Raw genomic sequence first — 19,556 nt, 5'->3', positions numbered from 1 at the left:
GGCATTAACAAGAGGATGCTATGTTTGCCAATATTAGGAAGGTGCTATTGATATAACTAAGCTTTACCTGGAGCTTTTGTAGGAATCCTCCGCGTGGAGTCGGAGGGTGCTGCTTTCGTCAAAACTTGAGTGTCTGTAACTGCATAAGACACAGTGATGCTCGTTATATGGTTTAGGGCGACTCTCATTCCACACTTTTGCACCTTGGGCAAGACTGTCTGTAAAGGGATGCTGCTGATTATCTCCGACAGGTGCACAACAAAAGCGTACCCTCTTCTACTAGAAAAAAGTAGTCTGTAAGCGGTACGGGACCCTCTTCAGTTTGGCTGTGCGTTCGCAGTTGTCGGTGTAGAATGACACTTTGCAGCTTCTAAGTGTTGCTTATGATCCTGGAAAGCTCTTTCTACAGCCTGGCTTGCCTTCATAGACAGCTGTCCAGAACGGGAAAGGAGCTTGCGGCATCTGCGAGAATACCCTCACCGCGAGTACACGTGCATCTTGGCACAGTAAAGGATCTTTCATCTGGAAAAATTAACATTCAGGGATGTGAATTGAAGAGCAGGTTTTACATTTGTTACTGGACTTGGCACTATCGCAGTGAGCACGGTTGCCCATTTTACCGTACCGTGGATGGAGCAGCAGGAGTCAGAAAGCAAGAGGTACAGGTGTACGTGTGTGTGTGTGTGTGTGTGTGTGTGATGTATTTCTTTTCAAAAGGGTTTTCTTTATTTCAGTAGTGTGTAGGTATGCACACACTATTTCCCTTCCCTTCCCCCTTATCCCTTTCTCAGTATTCTCCACGTTTACAAGTTCAATCCAACAAAAGGGATTAGTTCTTATCGCTGTTAACTGAAAATGCTTTTTAACAAGCAGCCCAAAACTTTGAGGTTGTGGAAGCCCCTTTGCTCCCTAGGACTCCCAGTGTGACTCTTGGCATCCCAGGTGTGTGCCCGCCAGACCTGCTCTGGCAGCGTGGCTCACCATCACACTCAACAAAGCCCTCAGGGTTGTACAATAGTCTAGCGCCTAAGTATCAACTACCTTGTCATAGCAGGATTCAATCATGCTAGGTGGCAGATGGAAAAAGACGTGTGTTTCCTGTCTACCCTGTCACCTCTACATCTGAAGGAGTATCTTGGTCCTTAGCTGGTGGTGTAGATAAAACCTAGCAGTTCAACCGTTTTCCGTGGGTCGGCTTTCTTGTGTAGATGGGGCAATTGAGTCACTTCTGGCAGAAAGGTGCCTGGTAATTTGTTGAAGTTTGCTTTCTGTTTTGTGGTTGGCACCAAATGCCACAACTCTGGTTCAAGTCGTAGTGCGCTGAGCATCAGTGCATTGCCCGTATTTCCCATGAATGTTGCATTTAAATGCTGTCTCTAGAAAACGTTGCCTCAACCTGCAATTCTGTCGTCATTATTTTGAGTCTGACTACCCTCAGGCTGGTCTCTGTAAAGGGACACTGGCAAGTTTATCGCTGGCAATTTGAGTCTCTCAAGACAAATACTAAGTCTTGGCAGCAATGCTGTTGCTTTGGAAAGGAGGGAAGGGAAAAGTGCAGACAGGTGGTCCAGAGGTGACCCCCAGTCCTCCCTCCTTCCCTCTAATCAAAAGGTAATTAATAACACTGCAGTATAAAAAGGTAGTGCTTCCTCGTGATATAAAGGAAAGCCCTCTGAATCAAGGTGGAACACTGTCCTGGATCCCTTGTACTAGTGATGGGAGCTACCCTCGGCTTCATTTAGTGCAAATATGTGTGGCCCTCTGGTTCCTGCCAAAATGCAAATTTGACTCCCTTCATTATTTCATCCACCTTCCCCACCCTGCTGTAATTTGAGTTGGAGTTTGCTAAACTAGAAGAGTTGCTTTAACCACCTACAGGTTAGTAATTAACCCTCTAAAGTATTCATATACTCATGATGGCAAAATTCTTGATTAATTAATTAATTTATTTTTCTGTAAAGTGCTTAGGCTCGGTTCCAGAAAGCTTGTTACCATGTTTTAAATGACCAGCTGTGGAGCTGGATGGGGGGAGAAGTGCATCGAGCCAGATATCACAAGGAATTGAATGGTTCATAAAGTTAGATGAAAAGATGGTGACTGAGATTGTGCACCATTTTAACCAGTGTCTGACTGGTTTGTTAAAGCCTTTGCTTACTGAATGCCAAAAGCTGGATGGAGAGCATGGACCCATTGCAGCAGATGTCAGCGGGACTAGTGAAGGAATCTTCTTTGGAGGCATGGGAGTGAAAATCAGTCATTTTACTTGCTGATTTAAAGAAGAAGAAAAAAAAGGATACTCTGTTAGGCTTTGTAATAAGTCTGCCACCTGCTTTGGATGCTGCCACCCTCTTCAGCCTTGCACTAGTGTAAGAGAGACAAAATAGACAGCTTTTCTCGAGCTCAACCTTGTCTTCCGAATAAGTGATACATTAAACGATTGGCTTTTACACACTGCCAAGTCTTCTGCAACAGCTTTTTATGTCACACTGACAATTGTATGTGTGCATGCTTAAAACAAGATGCACCTCCTTCTGGCAAAAATCAAATGCACGCTCCTGAAAACAGTAACTCAGGTCCCAAAATACATTTCCTCCCCTAAAGCTGCCATGGAGGACTTGTCTCTCTAGATCTAGCAAATGATGCTTTCCTCAGCACAGTGCGGTGAAGTCAGCAGCTGGGCTGGGGTCAGTTATCTAAAATGAATGATAAAAGGTTGGAGACCATTGGGGGTCCCAAGAACAGCATTGTGGGAGCGTTTGTCGCAGGTGCCATGCTCGTGCGATGAGCCCTGTGCACAGATCCCCCTGTGCACACGCCTGCAGCTCAGGGCGGGATCAGGGTCAGTATGATTTGTAGGCAAGTGCAGAATAATCAATAAATAATCAGATTGACATTCTGGCCCTTGCTTTACATAGATAGCACAGTCCCTTTTTTTTAGTTCCGTCTGCTTTAGCATTGTGTTTAACAAAATACATTGGGATGTCTTTAAATCATTTTTTGCTGTTGAGGTCTATTCATTAGCTCTTAGCTTCCTGAGTCTCGTTTTTGCTTTCATGCAAGCAAGCTACTCGGTAAGACAGCTCAGTGACTTGCATTTCGTTGCGGGTGTATTTGATTGCCCATGTACGTGGCTGTTTGGACCTGGATTTCACCTTTTTGAAGATGCAGTGCAACTTTTGTCTCGGTCAGTGTGTAACTAAGGAATTCCCCCTTTTCTGGGGGCTAATAATAACAGTGAGAGAGTTTTATTCTGCATATTTTACATGTGACTGCATCTTGGTGTGAAACTGTGATTGTAAAATTAGCACTGAGAATAAGACTTACTGTAATTACATGACTCTTAAAAATTAATTTGGAGTCCAACATTTTTGTGAAACGCATAAATGGTGATCTTGGTGTTCCTCCCTCTGGGGGAGAGAGTCCCTTCCTTAGTGATAACCGGGCAGGCTGAAGGCCTCTTTGCAGTTAGTTTTTAAGAACTGGTTTAAATGGAACAGCTTGGACAGAACCAATCTGTGCAAAAAAACAAACAAAAAAGCAGATTGCTGTGAGATTATCTTTGCCTTTAGACATCAATTTTGCTACCCTGACAAGGGGAAGAATGACGCATTTTGCAAATTGTTGTTACTCGTTGTCTAACTTGAGCATTTTGCAATAGCAGTCCCAGTTTCTCATGGACTATTTAGGGGCCAAGTTAGGAGTCCTAGGAAAACTGTTTCCCCACTTCAAGACAACTCGTTTTACGGGTGTAAAACTGATTTCATGCTTTTGTTTCTGCTGGAGCATATGGAGGCACCACCAGAGACAATCAGGGGTGTTTCTATTCATGAGTAGTCAACCAAATGGTGATCTGGGATTTGGAGCCTGCCTGATCTTCTGAATCAACCTGCAAAGAAACGCATTCCATTTTGTGCTGACTTAGGTCTCCATCCAGAGTCCGTGTTGCATTTTTCCACATGGCATCTAAACCCTATCAGTTTCTCTGTGTGCCTCAGCTTTGCAATTTGCTGACCAAAGCAGCAGCCCATGGGCATCCCTGGGTTTCTGGAACCAGAGCTAGGCATGCAAGACTTGAATCGATGAACTTCCAGAGAGCTCCAAGTGTTATTTCCCCTTTCTTTTAAGCTGTGTTTACTCTCTTTCCCCCTTCCAAATACTTTCATTTTAATTTGATTTCTTGGCAATATTTGACAAGCATTCTAGTTAAATACACTGCCCTAAACATTCCTGTTTTAATCGGGTTAGGTACTCTGCACCACCACCGATTTTCAGGAGTATTGTGATTCAGCCCTAAATTCCAAAGGGTTAAATATGACCAATGATCTTGTCCAAGAAAGGCTCCCTGTGAGATCTTATACCGGTCAGTTTTGCAAGTTGTTGGGAATGCAAGGGGCAGGATCTGAACCAGTAACCAGTAGGCACGATCTCTCCCCTCCTAGAGCTAGAAATAAAGGACCTTTGTGCATTATCGCTCATGAGGTTGGCACCCTTGGCATTGAAGCTTATGGGGTTCATGATGGGGAAGTGCCAATGCCAAGAGGGTGAATATGCACAGGTGACCCAAGAGAACAAGTTACCAGCAAGGGACTTTTCTCCTGTCCCTGCTTCCCTTTGCCTAACTCCATGCAGCTGTTAGTGTAGCTGAAGGGAAGGAGTCATATGAAGGTTAAGAGTCCAAAAAATCTGGTTATTTGATGGACAGAAGAAGGTTGTATATGTGTGTATGCAAGCTGTATATTATTTCTATCGTTAGTGTGAAAATCCTGGATTAACTGGGAGTTGACTTCTATATTACAAAATCCTTTTTCTTAGCTGCAGACTTGGATGGGATGTTTAATATTTTATTGTAGCACTTGTAAGAGCAGCTGCTTTCACATGCACACTCAACAGGGTGGGTGGGACAGTTCACTGCTTGATGTCTGAAAGTGAAGCTGAAAGTTGGGATCTTCCCATCTTTTTGCACAGGCAAAATGTCAGAACTTGCCTTATTTGCAAGAACTTGCATTCATGGCAGTGTGACACCAGCACATGTATGGTATCAGGTACTTCAGGATATATTCATAAGAAGATTGACAGCCTTTCACCTTTATAGGTCATCATAAGGAAGAATTTCTTTACTGTCCGAGCCCCCAAGGTCTGGAACACCCTGCCATCGGAGGTGGTTCAGGCACCTACATTGAACACCTTCAAGAGCAAATTGGATGCTTATCTTGCTGGGATCCTATGACTCCAGCTGACTTCCTGCCCTTTGGGTGGGGGGCCGACTTGATGATCTTCCGAGGTCCCTTCCAGCCCTGATGTCTATGAAATCTATGAAATCAGTCCAAAATCCATTTTATTAGAGACTAAAGGTCGTTCCCATCTAACAAATGTGGATGTGTAGAGGCCACTGTGACATGAGATGGGATCCTGCCTCCAAGGTTACAAGCCAGCCATTATGCCTTGCACTAAGATGCTTGGGATTAGAGGCTTTTCTCCATTTTGTCCTAGGAGCTTCACAAACAATAAAATAAAACCAAGGGGAGATGGGAGGTGGAGGGGCCACTAGCAAGATGTGCCCCAGAGTCAGAATTGCTTCCCTGCCATTTCATTTTGCTACATTACACACAGCTCTTAACAGCTCCATGTAAGAAGACTTGCACACCAAAAGTGAACAGCTGCCTCGCTTTTCTCCTTTCTTCCAGGATTTGCTCCTTAAGGCATTGTTCATACCTGTCCTGTTGTAATCTAGTTACCTCTGGTCTATACAGAGGACATGAAACTGCACTGCAACACGAGTATTCTCTAGGGAATGGAAACCCTTTCTGGGAGAGACACCCCTTCTTTTCTGAGAATTTTAACAAGAAATCCAATCCTGACTTTTAAACTCCTGAATTAAAAATAGATTTTTCAGATAGGAAGCCAAAAAATCTTTACCTGCCCAAAATGGAACAAACTGGTTCAATTTACATAAACTACCATGGTGATCACTTACATTATCTTAATGCATTCACAGTAGTTGCACTCTCTCTCCAAAGCGCTCCCACTGGAATTCTGGCTTGAAAGAACATCTCTTTTTTGGGGGGCAGAGGAGGGACTTTTACTTCTTCTTCGTGTGAGTATAGTATATGGGTTAGACTGCAGATCACATCCGAAGTAAGATGGTTAAACTTGATGCCAAGTGTCCCTCTGAGTGCAGGAGAGAGCTCTGAAACGCTCACACAACTGTGAATCATAGCCAAGAAATTCCATCAAAAAGTCATCCAGTCTGAAATCCAAAATTGGGTTAAAAACCCTGGGTAGGCTTACTGTGTCAACTGTCTGTGTGTATTAATTGGCATGTCTGCAGCAACTTTTGGGGAGTCATTTTCAGATGTGCACTGGGACATCTCAGGTGCTCCTGTGTAATAATTGTTAGCTCTTAGTGCATCTGTTTGGAGACTGGAAGTATGATATCCAACTGAGGATTTTTCCCCCTGCTAACCAGGTCCCGTTAGCATTCTGAAAGCTAAGACACCTCTTGTGTAATTTTAATTGTTTAATGGGAAAGCATACATAAGCAGTTTTCCTGAACTGCAGTGCCCCCGTCATGTTTTACTACGCTATCTGGTATCATTATTCTTTTCTAGCATCCATAGCCTCTACAAGTTCTGCATTTGAAAAATGCTGCCTTGCCTATTGAGTGTTCTCTTGCTGTGGTCCAGTGGTATATACAGAAAAATATTCTAGGATTTTAAAGATACAACTATGATGTTAACTGCAAATATATATCTTTCCGCATAATGAGTATGAAACCTATGTTTTACCTTCTTAAATCCATGGATGGAGCCTTTGTTTTCTTTGCAAATCCAAGTATTTTTCATTTTGTCGGAAGCAGTAAGCTGGAGATGTCATGTTACATTTTATTCATTTCAACCAACCTGTAAATTATCTCTTTAATGTAGAATTTAAAAATATTTGCAGTTTTTTGTTTCTAAATATCCCGTGTAAATCTTGAGTGGATGGAGCAAACATGATGGCATTAAAACTACAACAAGAACAAATCAGGTGTTTCTGCTTTCACTGAAATAGTGGTTGCCCTCCTTGTTCATATTATCACTAGACTCCTCTATAGTGTCAGTATTGCTATAGAATTAATGTGATTTTTATTTATGCCTTTTCATATTTGTATTTTTGTTGAGCACTGGGTCCCAACATTTTCAGATATGAGTAAAAAAAAAGAAAAAAAGAAAACAAGTTCACTTGAGGTTAGCAGCTTCTCTTGATTCTTCTCCCCCCCCCCCTTATTTTTCTTCTAAAATCTAAATTCTGAAAAAACTGATGGTGCATAAGCCATGTGCAAAATGTTGTGTGGCAGTTCTGCAGCTTGAGCAGACAATCTGTCCTCCTCAGTTTTTTGGTTAAAAATAAAATAAAACCAAAAATATAGGTACTATTCAGTCCACCTGTCAAACTGCAAGCTAATTTCCATTCTGCTGTACAGTGTTCCTTTCCTAGCTGAAGTAGTACTAAAGATTTACTCCATATTGTTTAAACAGTATATGTTTGATTCTGATTTTTAACTGCTTCGTGGCTGACCTCTGCAGTTAACACCCACTGGGCATGTCAACACGTGCATTTACACACGACTGAATTTAATGTGGAATAAGCTAATGCACATTAAGTGCTTTTTGGCAGGTGTCTACACATGCGGCAACTTGGCACTAAAGTCAGTGCCAAGTCCCTGCAGCCTTGCCATGTGTCCCTAATGGCTAGGCAGACCTGGCACTAAAGTCAGTGCTGGGTTAAATCTACCTGTGTTAATGCGCTTTAACTAGTGGCGCCTAAATTTAATATCTGTGTTGCAAGTATCAAATTTAGGTGCAGTTAGCCTAAATTCGCTATTTTAACATGCATTTAGGGTGTGCACATGTAGACGCACACCCTTAATTCGCATAAAATTAGGGTAATACACGTAGATGCACCCACTAAATTCTACTGTAGTTCTTCTTCAAAAATTAAAAAAAAAGAATTTTAATTAATTGACTTGCAGCATGTTGCTGAGAGGTATCATTCTCATTTTTAGAGCTGAGCAGGTTGGGGGCATCTGAGCCACAAAACAGCTTACAGATTCACCTGAGACTTTGAGGGACCCTTTGTGAAAGCCAGAATCAGATTGTGGACCGCTATGAACCTCTCTGGACACTCCTGTGCCAGCTTTCCCTTGACATTTCGGTGGAAACTTCAGGGTGCCTGTGGATTGGAGTGAGGCTTTCTGTCTGTCCCGTGTATTAATTGTGCCATGCAGCAGTGAAGCTGCTAAACTGCTTTATTAGGGTCCTAGCAAGAGGAAACCTAGGTTCACCGTGCCTGCTGGATGGGAGTTTGGTGACAAAAGTCACCAGAGTTGGAGGATCAAGTGAACCAGCAATGTGAATTGGATCCTGGGAAAACCATGCTTCCACGGGGTCGGTGGGTTGGGACTTGGACCTAGTTTGCTCACCTCCCTGTGCAGTTCTCTGATACTGGGGTTGTTTTTGCTTCTTGCAATAAAGACTCAGTGCAGCAGGGTCCGATCTCTTTAAAAGAGAGATGATAATACTGTGTTTCTTCCTGGGATGAACTGTGAGTGGATTTGCACGAAAAGTGAGACTGCATCCACCAGCGCATGCTGTGAAACCCCAAAGACTCCGGGGCATTTCATGCGATGTTTCCTGGTGCTGAGTTGGGCTCTAGTAATGGATAAATGAATTTCTGTTGCCTTCTGACAAATTGTAGCTACCTGTCCTTCATAAATTAACAACTGCTGTTACTATATTTCAAGGCTCTTTCTGCATCCCTATTGTGTGGTATTGTTTGTAGTTTTTTGAATGGCAAACGATGCTTGTTGCCATCTGAGGCAGATGCTTGGGAAGCAGCATGGGATACTTTCAAATCTTCCAAGGCAGCTGATTTCCCTGTATTTGGTACAGCATTGCTGAAACCTTTGAGAGGCTCGGAAGTGACATGCTAGCAATGATTTTCAATTGGCCACTAATTAGAAAAGCATTGGACTAATTGGATGAGCTATACTTAGTAAGGGTCTGCCTTTTAGATGGTTAGTCAGGTCCCAGAAACAAATAAATGCCTGTCCATATAGACAGGGATTTCTAGCTGTGCTTCCATAGCTGGCTGCTTAAACTGTATGCGTGTTTGTAAGGGTATGCACCCCCCATCCCACGCACACACGCTCCCTCTCCAATTATTAAAGCAATCACTAAGCGCCAAGCTTGGGTTTTCAAGGCTGGGGACCCCGGGGACAGCTCATTTGCTCATAGACTAATGACGTCTGCGGGTAGGGTCTGTGCAGAAGCGGGCATTTCTTTTCATACTGTCACAGAGAAGCTTTCGAATCCAGGGAGCAGCCGGGACAGAAGAAAATGGGTCTGAAGCTTTTGAGGAGGGAAATGACTCAGAGATCTTGGTGGCTTAGCAAAAATGAGAAGCCGAGCTTCCAAGGAGTTGTCTTGGCATAAGATGTGCATGAATTATCATGCTCCACCTCCAGTCAAATATCGACGTGCTTCGCTTTGGGAACTGATACCAGTGCAGTGCCTGTGAACAGGCTGCTCTGTAGTGCTGTACTCCTGCCTGAATTTGCTGATTTATCGTCTGAGTTTTGTACTGTGTACTTCATGGACTTGAGCTGTGCGTTTATGAGGGGAGGAAGTTTTGATTCAACTCTAATCATTTAGGTGCACATGGTTGCAACCGTTGCCTTTTATTTTCCCTAACTGAAAAATGGGTATTGGTTTGTTATGCTTTATAAACTGTCCTTTTCTTTTATTAGATGACGGACTGGTACTACGTGAAGGGTGCTATATATATATTTAAAAAAAGACTACTGCAACTGCATTCAGATAGGGCCAAGTGGGTTCTGGAACGAATTGCCTTTACAGAACTTGCTAGGGGAAGTTTGCACTGGATTGGGGGGATCCTGTGGCAGTCTTCATATTTAAGGTCTAGGGAGAAAACATTCGTTTTTTGCTGGTTTTACATGGCTAATTCTTTTTTTAAATGGTAGCGGGGGGGGAAGTGCAATACAAGACGCTGGTGTCGTCTTTGACCCTTCCCACCTTGCATATCTCCCTGTTCGCTCGCTCCTGATTGACTGACCGGTATTGCCTTCCCATTAGCAGGCTCTACTCAAGTTAGTAGGGAATGCATTAATGTCAGGCCTGCTACTGTTCTGGAAATGCGAGCCCCTCGAAAGGAGCATGAGCTAGCATTTTGTCTTTTCTCCGAGGATGAGGAAGCGTCTGTAAGGAGTCATCCTGTCCACCCCCTCTGTTCTGGTTTGTATGCAATACAGTGGAAACTCCCCCAGCAAGCTGGCCATGGTGCCCAACGTGACTAGTGACAGATAACCTGCATCTGTTTTTGGATGTGATGTCAGGTGAGCCATGCAAGATTACGTTAGCAAATTTTCCTTCTGGTCTTGCAATTGCGTGAACCGTGGCAGGCGGAGAGCTGAGAGAGAGCCTGTCCTTCAGGCTCATCAAGCAACGAAAAGCTGTGCGGTTAAGTCCAGGCTCCCTTCCCTTTTGTTTTGTCCTCAAGAAATTCCTTAAAACCTAAGGAGCTCTTGTTATGGGATGGAAAATTAGCCTATTTTCTACCATGGGCAATGCGGCACCAGCAGAGTCTCCCTCTGCCTGAAGAAGGGCATTTGTGCCTGAAAGCTTGCGAAGAACAATTTTTTCCAACTGTTTAGTTGGTCTAATAAAAGATATCACGTCGACCCAAGGAACTTTTTCTGCCAAGGAACTCTTGTGTCATTTTCAGCTCTTTTCATGTCACAGGCCTCAGTGGACTCAAGTGCCTGGGAGCCCACTGGGCAAGTATTGCTGTGCTAGCTGCCTCTTTCTTACTTGTCTTGGCTATTAAAACACTGGTCTTGTATGTCCACTGGCTCACTGGGTACAAGAAAAACTAAAAGCAGCTGGAAACCTTGAAATCATTTATTGCCTTTTTTGTGGTGCCCGTGCCTTTAACAAGTGTGGTGGTGGTTGGAGGGATGTGCTGTGGGCCCTTGCTGAAGACAAAACGAGACTCCTTTAAAAAAGGGAGCCCCTATCATCTAATACCAATCTTCTCACCCTTACCCCTCTCCGAATTGCCATGCTGGATTAGCCAAAGGGAGGGCAAGCGGCTGGATTGTGACACAGCTGCAGAACGTCTCCACAACAGCTCCCATTGTGCTGGTCGTCGCTGGTGTGTCTTTCATGTGCTGGCTTTTGCACCTCGGGGAAACGGCTGGTCAGAAACCAGGACCGCTTCCAACTGCAACAGGTGTTTGGATGGAGCAGAATTGTCGAAAACATTTGGGCTGCGTGCTGGAATGTTAACTGAACGGCGCACTGCAATTTCTGCAGTACGTGGCAAGAAATAAAGTGGCGTCTAAATCTATATAAGAACTTTTGATTATCGATCTGAGCATAATATCGACGTTGCATCTGCGCTCGAAAAAACAAGATGTGTAATTCTCCACTTTTAGAAACTGTAATGTGGGAATGGGTTGGATATTTTTGCTTCCCTGTTCTGTAACACTTGGATCGAGATGGCCGAACCTGAGAATCGCTGCCTGCTTTATGACCATCTCTTATTGCTTGCAGTTAGCTGTATGCAGAGAGGTTAACGCTTCACCACTAGAATTAGAAAGATAAAAGCCGATAAACATGCTTTTGGGTCCTTTGTTTCAAGCATGCAGTAGCCAGCACTGGGCATGTCTACATGTGCATGAATGCTCTGTAATTACAGCACATAAAGTTTAGTATCTGTAATAACAGGTACTAACTGCACTGTAATTGGTGCCGGTGCATGCCTCGTACGTGACATTAATGCGCAGTGGACTAATTCTGCTGCGCACTAGCGCATTAGCACCGCTTTCACTGTGACGTGCTAATGCACAGTAGAATTGGTCTACTGTACTTGTAGCATCTTGTGTAGATGCACATACTTTCTCATCAGCTTACAGGAATGAAAATAATGACTCAGAATAATACCTTTCAGGGGAAAAACTTATATATTTTTGGTGGGGTCTCATCAAAAAAACATTTACAGTACACCTCATCCAGCATGCACTAAAATACCTTTCCTTCCTTCCAGGTTCCTTATTGCAGTCATACTTGCCAGCCAGGACTGCCGGAGAAGACTCCCTTTGGAACCCATGAACTTCTCTGACAGGTAAGAGGTTTTTTTATTGTACAGCGAGTTTTCCGCAAGCACCTCTCAAATGTTGTCCACTTCACAGGGGTGTTAAATTCTGTGCGTCTCAGTTCCCCATTAGACAAAAAAAAGTTTAAGCAACTTGTCCCAGGTGACAAAAGGATGCAGAACTAAGCGCTGGATCAGGCTCTTCCCAGTCCAATGCCATGACCATATGGATATCCTATCTCTCTAGCTGTCCTCTCTCCATGGTACAGGAATATCTCTTTTGGACAAACTGAAGTTTCAGTGGTTTGTCCTTTTCTGCTTCTTCCACTTGGACAAACTGCTGCAGTTGCATGGCATATTCTTGTATTAGTAGCATGAGAAACGGGAAAACAGGCACCTAAACCTCCCAGCCCCAGTCTTGATGCATTTTGCTCAGAATAACTGATGTAGGATGAAAGAACACGCAGTAGGACTTCTGGGTTCTTAGCTGTACCGGTGACTTGGCTCTGTAGCTCTGAGCGGGTCATTGAAACATTTTGATTTGTTATTCTCCATGCATTAGGAGCATTCCCCTACTTTTATTTTGTTCATATTAAATTATTTGAGGTTATAAAGCCCTGTTCAGCAATTACTCTTCTTTGTGCAGGAGTTCGGGTTCGAAATGGAGACGTTGTCTTTAAGATTTGTCCATTTTGACGCTTGTTCCCCAATCTGGTTTTGCCGTGTCTAAGATGTTGGTGATTCTGGTTATGAAATCTGGGACTCTGATTTACTGTGAACTACTTCATGCTGTTGGAGTTAGCAACAGGGCCTGTTTTTGTTAGAGAATGTAATCCTCGGCTCTCAGTTACCAGGGCAAACCTTAGCCACTCAGGCTATTGCTAGGTTAAAATGGCTGAGACCTGTCATCTTAAGAAAATAAGTTTCAGGGATTTTTTTTCACGCACCTGACTGCAGGTGCATTACAGATTGTTCTGTTCCCAGTTCAACCAAGCACATGCCAGATGCTGTCATCTGTAAAATAAAGATCATTCTCATATTTCTAGTGACTTTAGCTTTGTACCAAAGCCAATTTTAAAGCCAGTGTGATGGTACAAGCAAGCTAACGATCCACATGATGTGATTTCCCCCTGCTGCCTTGAGCTGCCAAATCCTGGAGGAATCTCCCATGAAGGCAGCCCTTTTCCCGGGTGTCTGCACGTCCTCTCCTTTCTGTCTTCATGTGCGTCTCCTACAAGGTCTTAAATACACAAACTTTATAATATATAGTGGCCTTTCAGTGAATCCTAAATATGTTACCTACCACAGAGTCCTCGGTGATACTAATGCCATATGCTTGAGTCAGGCAGAATTCACATACGCAGAGAAATCTGCTCCACCAACAGGTTCATTCCCATATTCTCATATTCTAAACTACAGCATGCTAGCACATTGATATTGTAGTAATACTTTGACTCCACTTTTGCCTTGGCACTTTTGCTATATTTGCCTACTCCTGCAAGAGTCTGTTGAGATGCTAATTGCTTTGATCTCCCATAAAGTGAATGGATGGACATAATGCTCTGTCTTGATAGTGTGCTTCTCCAATAGGGAAGTGTGAGTTTAAAATTGTAGGAAAACATTTGACACTCTTTTTTTTGACATAGACCTTTTCAAAGCACAACATTTTTAGCGTAAATTTCTTAAAGAAGCAAAAACCCAGCTGTTCAGAAAACCGTAATGTTTGTAACCTGTTCTCCTTGGTCATTAAAAGATACTGGTAGGGAATTCCTCATCTTCAGCTTGTGAAAGAGAAAAAGGGTAATCCATTGACACAAATTGGGCAATGTAATCTCTCTCTTACAGTACCTGCTATAGTACAGATTTAGTTTTGATGCCTTCGCTTTTTATCCTCTGCATCCCCCCTTGTAAAATTTGGTTGAATGTGAAGATATCCACAAGATGGTTGGGGGTGAAGTCTTCTTTGATAAAGTTGCTTTCTGCACACTCCTGTTTCCAGCTTCCCGTGCTGTATGATTTTTAACTACAGATATAAAATTCTCCTGGGCGTCGTGTATAGAGCGGTGGGCTTGTCCTTGGTGCTTTTACCAAACAGAGAAACAGTATGGGGGTGGAGATGTCCATGACGTGAAAATCATAGGTATGAATCGCTGTCTCAGCGTAGGAAAACCCCCGGCTCATTGCGATCCAAACCAAAGAGTCCATGTGAGCATGCCAGAGCCTTTTGAGTGTGTGTTTAAAAATGATTGAGTGTTGATAAGATGTCTCTTCAAAACGTCTTGGAGAAATGCCTCTTAATGATGCGAGTTGAAAACTGGATGGCTGGAATATCAAGGCACTTCCTAAAGTTAACATACAGTTTAGCGGGTATCAGATGGATTCTTCAATTGAAATGCAAAAAAATTGCTTTGTCTGATACAGATGCTAAAAACAGAAGAAATCTAGTTTTCTGTTAGCAGTAATTCCATACCTAGATGCTTGGTAGAGTATAACTGCTTCTCCCGGACGTGAAACCAAACTGTGTTTTCAATATACTATTTCAGTTTTGGGGAGGACGTGCCAGTGCAATATGGAGAACAGAATGGGAATGTGGGTTGTGGTATTGTGAATTCTTCAGGGGTTTCAGCTATATAAGTTTCATTACCACTAGTGGATAGAAATTATACAGCTGAAGATCTGATCTTGATTTGAGAAGATACTACTTAGTGTGTCTGAGAACTTTTATTGTTTTTTGGGAGGGTTTTTGGGGTTTGTTTTACTTGTTTAAATCATCTGCTGAATTGCTTCATATCTGGGCGCACAGTGCTTATTAACAGCCTGCGTCATGTTGCCTAATCACTATGATGAAACTCTAAAACCAGTTCTGAAAATAGAGAAAAGCAAGGTATGGAATGGCTGGATTATCATAGATGCTTGCTCCAAAAATAAAGCAGCGAGGTTACTGTCATGAAGCTTTGGTCTGAATTCTGCCCTAAAAAGCATGCAACCCTGCAGCACGCTTTCCTTTCGCTAATTTGCCAGGCCAGCGTCGCTGCAATGCTCTTTGCCATTATCAAAACCGAATTGCTACCTGCGGGTTTCCTACTTTGCTACCAAACTGGTGGCAACTTTTCTTCTCTTCCCTTTTTTAATGCATCAAATGTGCATGGCAACTTCCTGAGTTGTTTTATTTGGGGGGTTTTGTTTTGTTGTTTTTTTTTTACTTGTAAGTACTTTAATGAGCCTAAACCAGCTCATTTAGCCTGCCCTGAAAACTATCACAATTCCTAGTGCAAAAGGTGCAGCAATTCCCTCAGCAGATGGTGTGCTCACATTGGGCTCAGGCATGCTGGGAGCACGGGGCACAAAGGGTTAAGGTCTGCCATTTTGTTATGTAACACCCTTAATGGACATATCAGTGAATGGCACCAAAATGGCAGGGCTTAACCCTTTGTGCACTGCATGCCTCACACTCAGCTGCATGCTGCTGGCAACTCAGGCTTGCTCTTCCCCACTAACCATGCATTGATTATTATTGGTATTAGGATTACTCTTATTTTAATTAAGAGGAGCAAATGGCCTGCTCCCCGGTGCTTTGGCTTTTGTCACTCCCATGCAAGAACAACTTCACTTGTTTAATTCTTTGTGGTTTTTGAGTTTTTCGAGGTGGCCATTCTCATCCTTATGGCATAGGGCTGAGCAGCTGGTCTTTAGCTGCTACTTTTTTTCTTGCTCCTGAGCTGATAAAATAAGGGACTGGGTTTCATTTACTTGACTGCATCCACACACTGCTGTTTTCTACACTCTGAATGACCAGTATGCTGTTCCTGGCCATGACGGACTGAGAGATTTAAAAAAAAAAAATCCTAATCTGAGTTTTTTTTAATGGTTCTTAAATGTATTTTAAATTAAAAAATAAGCCAAGTCATCCTGTGGTCAGCAGTTTGGCTTTGGGCTTTTTTTTTTTTCTTTTTTAACCAAGTCTGAAAATTAGCTTAATGTGGTTCTGTTCTTTTCTTTTTTTGACATTGCTGTTCATTTGCTCTGGAAATTAAAAAAAAAAAATAGTGGTCGATGTATAACAAGAGGTTAAATCAGGGTGAAACTCTGCCTTGCTGCTGTTGTGATTTCCCTAGGTAACGTGTGTGTTGGGGGAGGGGATCCTACTCTCTTTGGTAAATTTTGGTCTTGTAGGATGCACTCCAGAGGACGAGCTTGCTGGCTTTGAGTCCGGGGTCTTGCCAGATTTGGGTCTGGGGTCTATGACAAAATGAAAAGTCCATTCATTCATTTTCATCAATGACTAGTCCCTTTTAGGAACCACTAAGCCCATGTAGTCACCATTGAACACTTGCATTTGGGAATGGAAACCTGCGCACACCTTGACCTTGCTTCTTTTTTCCTGCTTCCCCCTGCCCCTGCCTCCATGAAACGTTTCCAGGGATGGGGCCCGTGCACGGATGGGAAACTTTCTTTTATTGACTGTCAAAAAGAGTAAATTCCACACAACTTGGCTTTTACTACATGCATGTTTTAAAAACCAGCCTGACCTCCTTCAGATCAAGATCAGGACGTTGTTCTCATTTGAGAAGTTGTAGAGTCTGCGTTGCCAGGATCTGGCTATCTTAAGGTTTTATCATTTTTCCCCCAGGAATTGTTTTTCCCTTTTATATAACTGGGTAAGTTGGGGCATTTTATAAAGGCAACACTTACGTATTGGCAGGAGAGACTGTCCTGTGGATAATGTGATGGTACAGCTTGTGGATTTGCGAATTATTACGTGTTTCAGAGATGTGCCTCCAGCTGCAGGAATCCAGTGGTGCAGGGCTGGCCTCTGCACTAAATGAGGGCTGGAGAAAAGGCTGGAAGGTGTCGCACCTGCAACAGCACAAAGAGATCCTTAAAAATGCCAACGAGTTTTAGATCATGGGTGTGTGTAGTATCTACATTTGTGACACACTTTTCAAATCATCAGTCGCTGGTGTCATGTTGGTACACAATGATTATGATATATGTACAATTTCAAGTCCTCTGAGATCCTGCATTGAGCAGCTCGCTTGTCTAGCCATTTTACTGGCATGCAGGAGTGAAGTAAAGCAGCAGTGTGTTCGGATAAATACTTCGAAAAACAATATGTCATGGCAACTTTGCAAGCTGTTCTCAAGGCGTGTATTGTGAACCCGACTTCCTTCGGTGTCCTTCCCTCTGCTCGTTTTAGTCTTGACTTCTTGCTCCAATGCGCTGAGCAACGCTTGGGTCACTTCAGGGAAATGGCAGTGCTCAAAGGGCAAGGTAGGCAATGCACTGTAGGTTTCGTTTTTTTTCATACTTCCTTGTCAGGCAAAGGGTAATGCTTTCCCAGACTCTGCAGGTTGAAAACTAACTTCCTATTTTTCTGAACCTGGTCCTGTTGTATGCTGTGGGCATACACTGGTATCAGTGATGATCTCAATTTTGTTTTTCTGCACCATCTTCTTAACTATCGTTCTTAATGTCCTCATCCCCATCCCAAAAAGAAAAATCCCCCCCCCCAATAGCATCAGAAACACGTGAATCCTTTTTTTCCCTGCTCAAATACTGGGAACCCAAACACATTGCTCTCCGCTGCAAACTGGTTACTCCAGCTCTTGCAAACCTGGCTCACAATGAAAAGGGTTTGAATGGTATTAAGTGCAGACTTAAAACTATATTGCATCTGTGAACATTTTAAGGATGATTATTTTATACATCCATGTTGGATTCAGTGATGGTTCCTACAGTAAACACCTCTTCTGTCGTATCAAAACATTGGTCTTTGAGGCTAAATCTAGGGGAAAGTTAAAACAAAGTAAAAACGAGTAATTTAAGCAAGGCTTCAGAGCCTTTTAAGCTCCCCCCCAGTCACCTTCATCCTCCAGACTGATGTTACAGGATCAACTGAAGGAGCTCTTAACAGTGAAGATCCAGAGTTTTATTTTTGGGTTGACAGAACAATGCATTTTGGCTCCAGAATAACTCTTTAGGTTGCATACGTCTGGAAAGGAGGGCTTGTAAAGAAGCTCATCCTCAGCTATAAATATTACATTACCAGGCTTCTCTCTAATAAATGAAAATAGAAAGTTAGGCTTGCTTCTGGTTTGTCGGTGCGCTTCATTGTATGATCAGAATTTGACCATATGAATTTTAGCCTTGGGCTTATTTTTCTGGACCCCTAAATATAATTTTTCATGGGCTTAAAAGTGGCCCTGAATCAGTGGTACAAGAGGGAAGGGAGAGAACGTATGCCAGACTCTTCCCGATCTTAAATCTGAACCTTCCCAAATCATGATTTCTGAAATACTTCTCAATCTGCAGCTGGAGAAAATATTTTATTCTGAGCAAAAATAAATGTTCCATATGAACTGCCAGATTGCTTCAGTGCCATTCGCTGGATCCCAACCTTCCTTGCATACATCTTTCCTTGTATTTGTTAGTAGTGGGAGCCTCCCAACATTTGGGATGTTTGGCATTTTCTAGCTATCGGAACCACCACTTTTGTCCTGGGATTATATAGAAAAGATCCTTGTTAGACCCTACCTGAAATCCCCAGTGCTAAAGCGTAAATTCGGACGTTCAAGGTAATGTAGCCAGGGGAAGTATCAGTCACTCTTGGCCCTTGTTTTGCTCCCTGTATGTCCTTGGCTTCAGTGGATGTGTGTGGACTTTTTTTCTAGCCTTTGCAAAATCATCGTTTAAAGTTTGATTATGAGCACAGTTGCACAGGGTTAGCTCAGCTGTTCCCAGGCTGTAGTCTTGGAAGAGCTGCCGAGTGCTTTCTGGTGGTCTGCAGGTCATTGCCTGCTCCCATATTGCTGGCCACTCCTTATTTCTAGCTGCTAAAGTGCACTAAAAGACAGCTAAAAACAAATTAAGTACTTTCCTTATATGTTACCGTAAAGCAGTTGCTCTGCTTGCTACAGAGATGTTGTGACTCCCGAGTGGGAGAGGACATGGTCTGTGGGATCATGAGTGTAGACAGGCGGTCGACAGGATGGTGCATTTTCAAGAGGATCTGCGCTTTGCGGGCAGAAGAGACGGATTTCTGCTTTGACCTTTTGTGACAACCTGCAAACAGCCTCCTCTTCCATCATTAGCCCCAGTTGTTATCCCTTCCTTGCCCTTTTGGTTTAAGCATGCTCCGAACATTGTACATCTAGCTGCTGCTTTGGCCTGACTCCTTGCGTGGACCGGTTACTTCACTTTTTGAATAGGTTTTTCCAAGAGCATCTGGCCCAAGGAATCTTTCCATCCCTGTCCTCTCCCAGTGTTGGGCACTGTGTTGATCCCACACTCCTCATTTACAGCTCGCTAAACAAGCAGTGAAAACGGTTCAGGGGTGCTGGGTCTAAAGACCTAGGCAGACATGGTTCTTCGGGTAGGTAGGTGCGATATTTTTTATTAGACCA

General features: G+C 43.2%; 1 protein-coding gene across 3 annotated transcripts in view; it reads left to right on the top strand.

Annotated features, from left to right (window-relative positions):
- Nucleotides 1-19,556, top strand: part of GATAD2A (GATA zinc finger domain containing 2A) — an 82,988-nt gene that overhangs the window by 27,075 nt on the left and 36,357 nt on the right. For all 3 annotated transcript variants that reach the window (XM_019538318.1, XM_019538320.1, XM_019538317.1), the window contains exon 2: nucleotides 12,106-12,183. The gene's annotated coding sequence lies outside the window, so the exon portion shown is untranslated. The remainder of the gene's footprint in view (nucleotides 1-12,105; nucleotides 12,184-19,556) is intronic.

Source organism: Crocodylus porosus, unplaced genomic scaffold (genome assembly GCF_001723895.1).
Source record: "Crocodylus porosus isolate Cpor-Errol unplaced genomic scaffold, CroPor_comp1, whole genome shotgun sequence".
Classification (NCBI taxonomy): Eukaryota; Metazoa; Chordata; order Crocodylia; family Crocodylidae; genus Crocodylus; species Crocodylus porosus.
The sequence above is the reverse complement of the archived record's forward strand: the minus strand, read 5'-3'. Positions and strand labels throughout refer to the sequence as shown.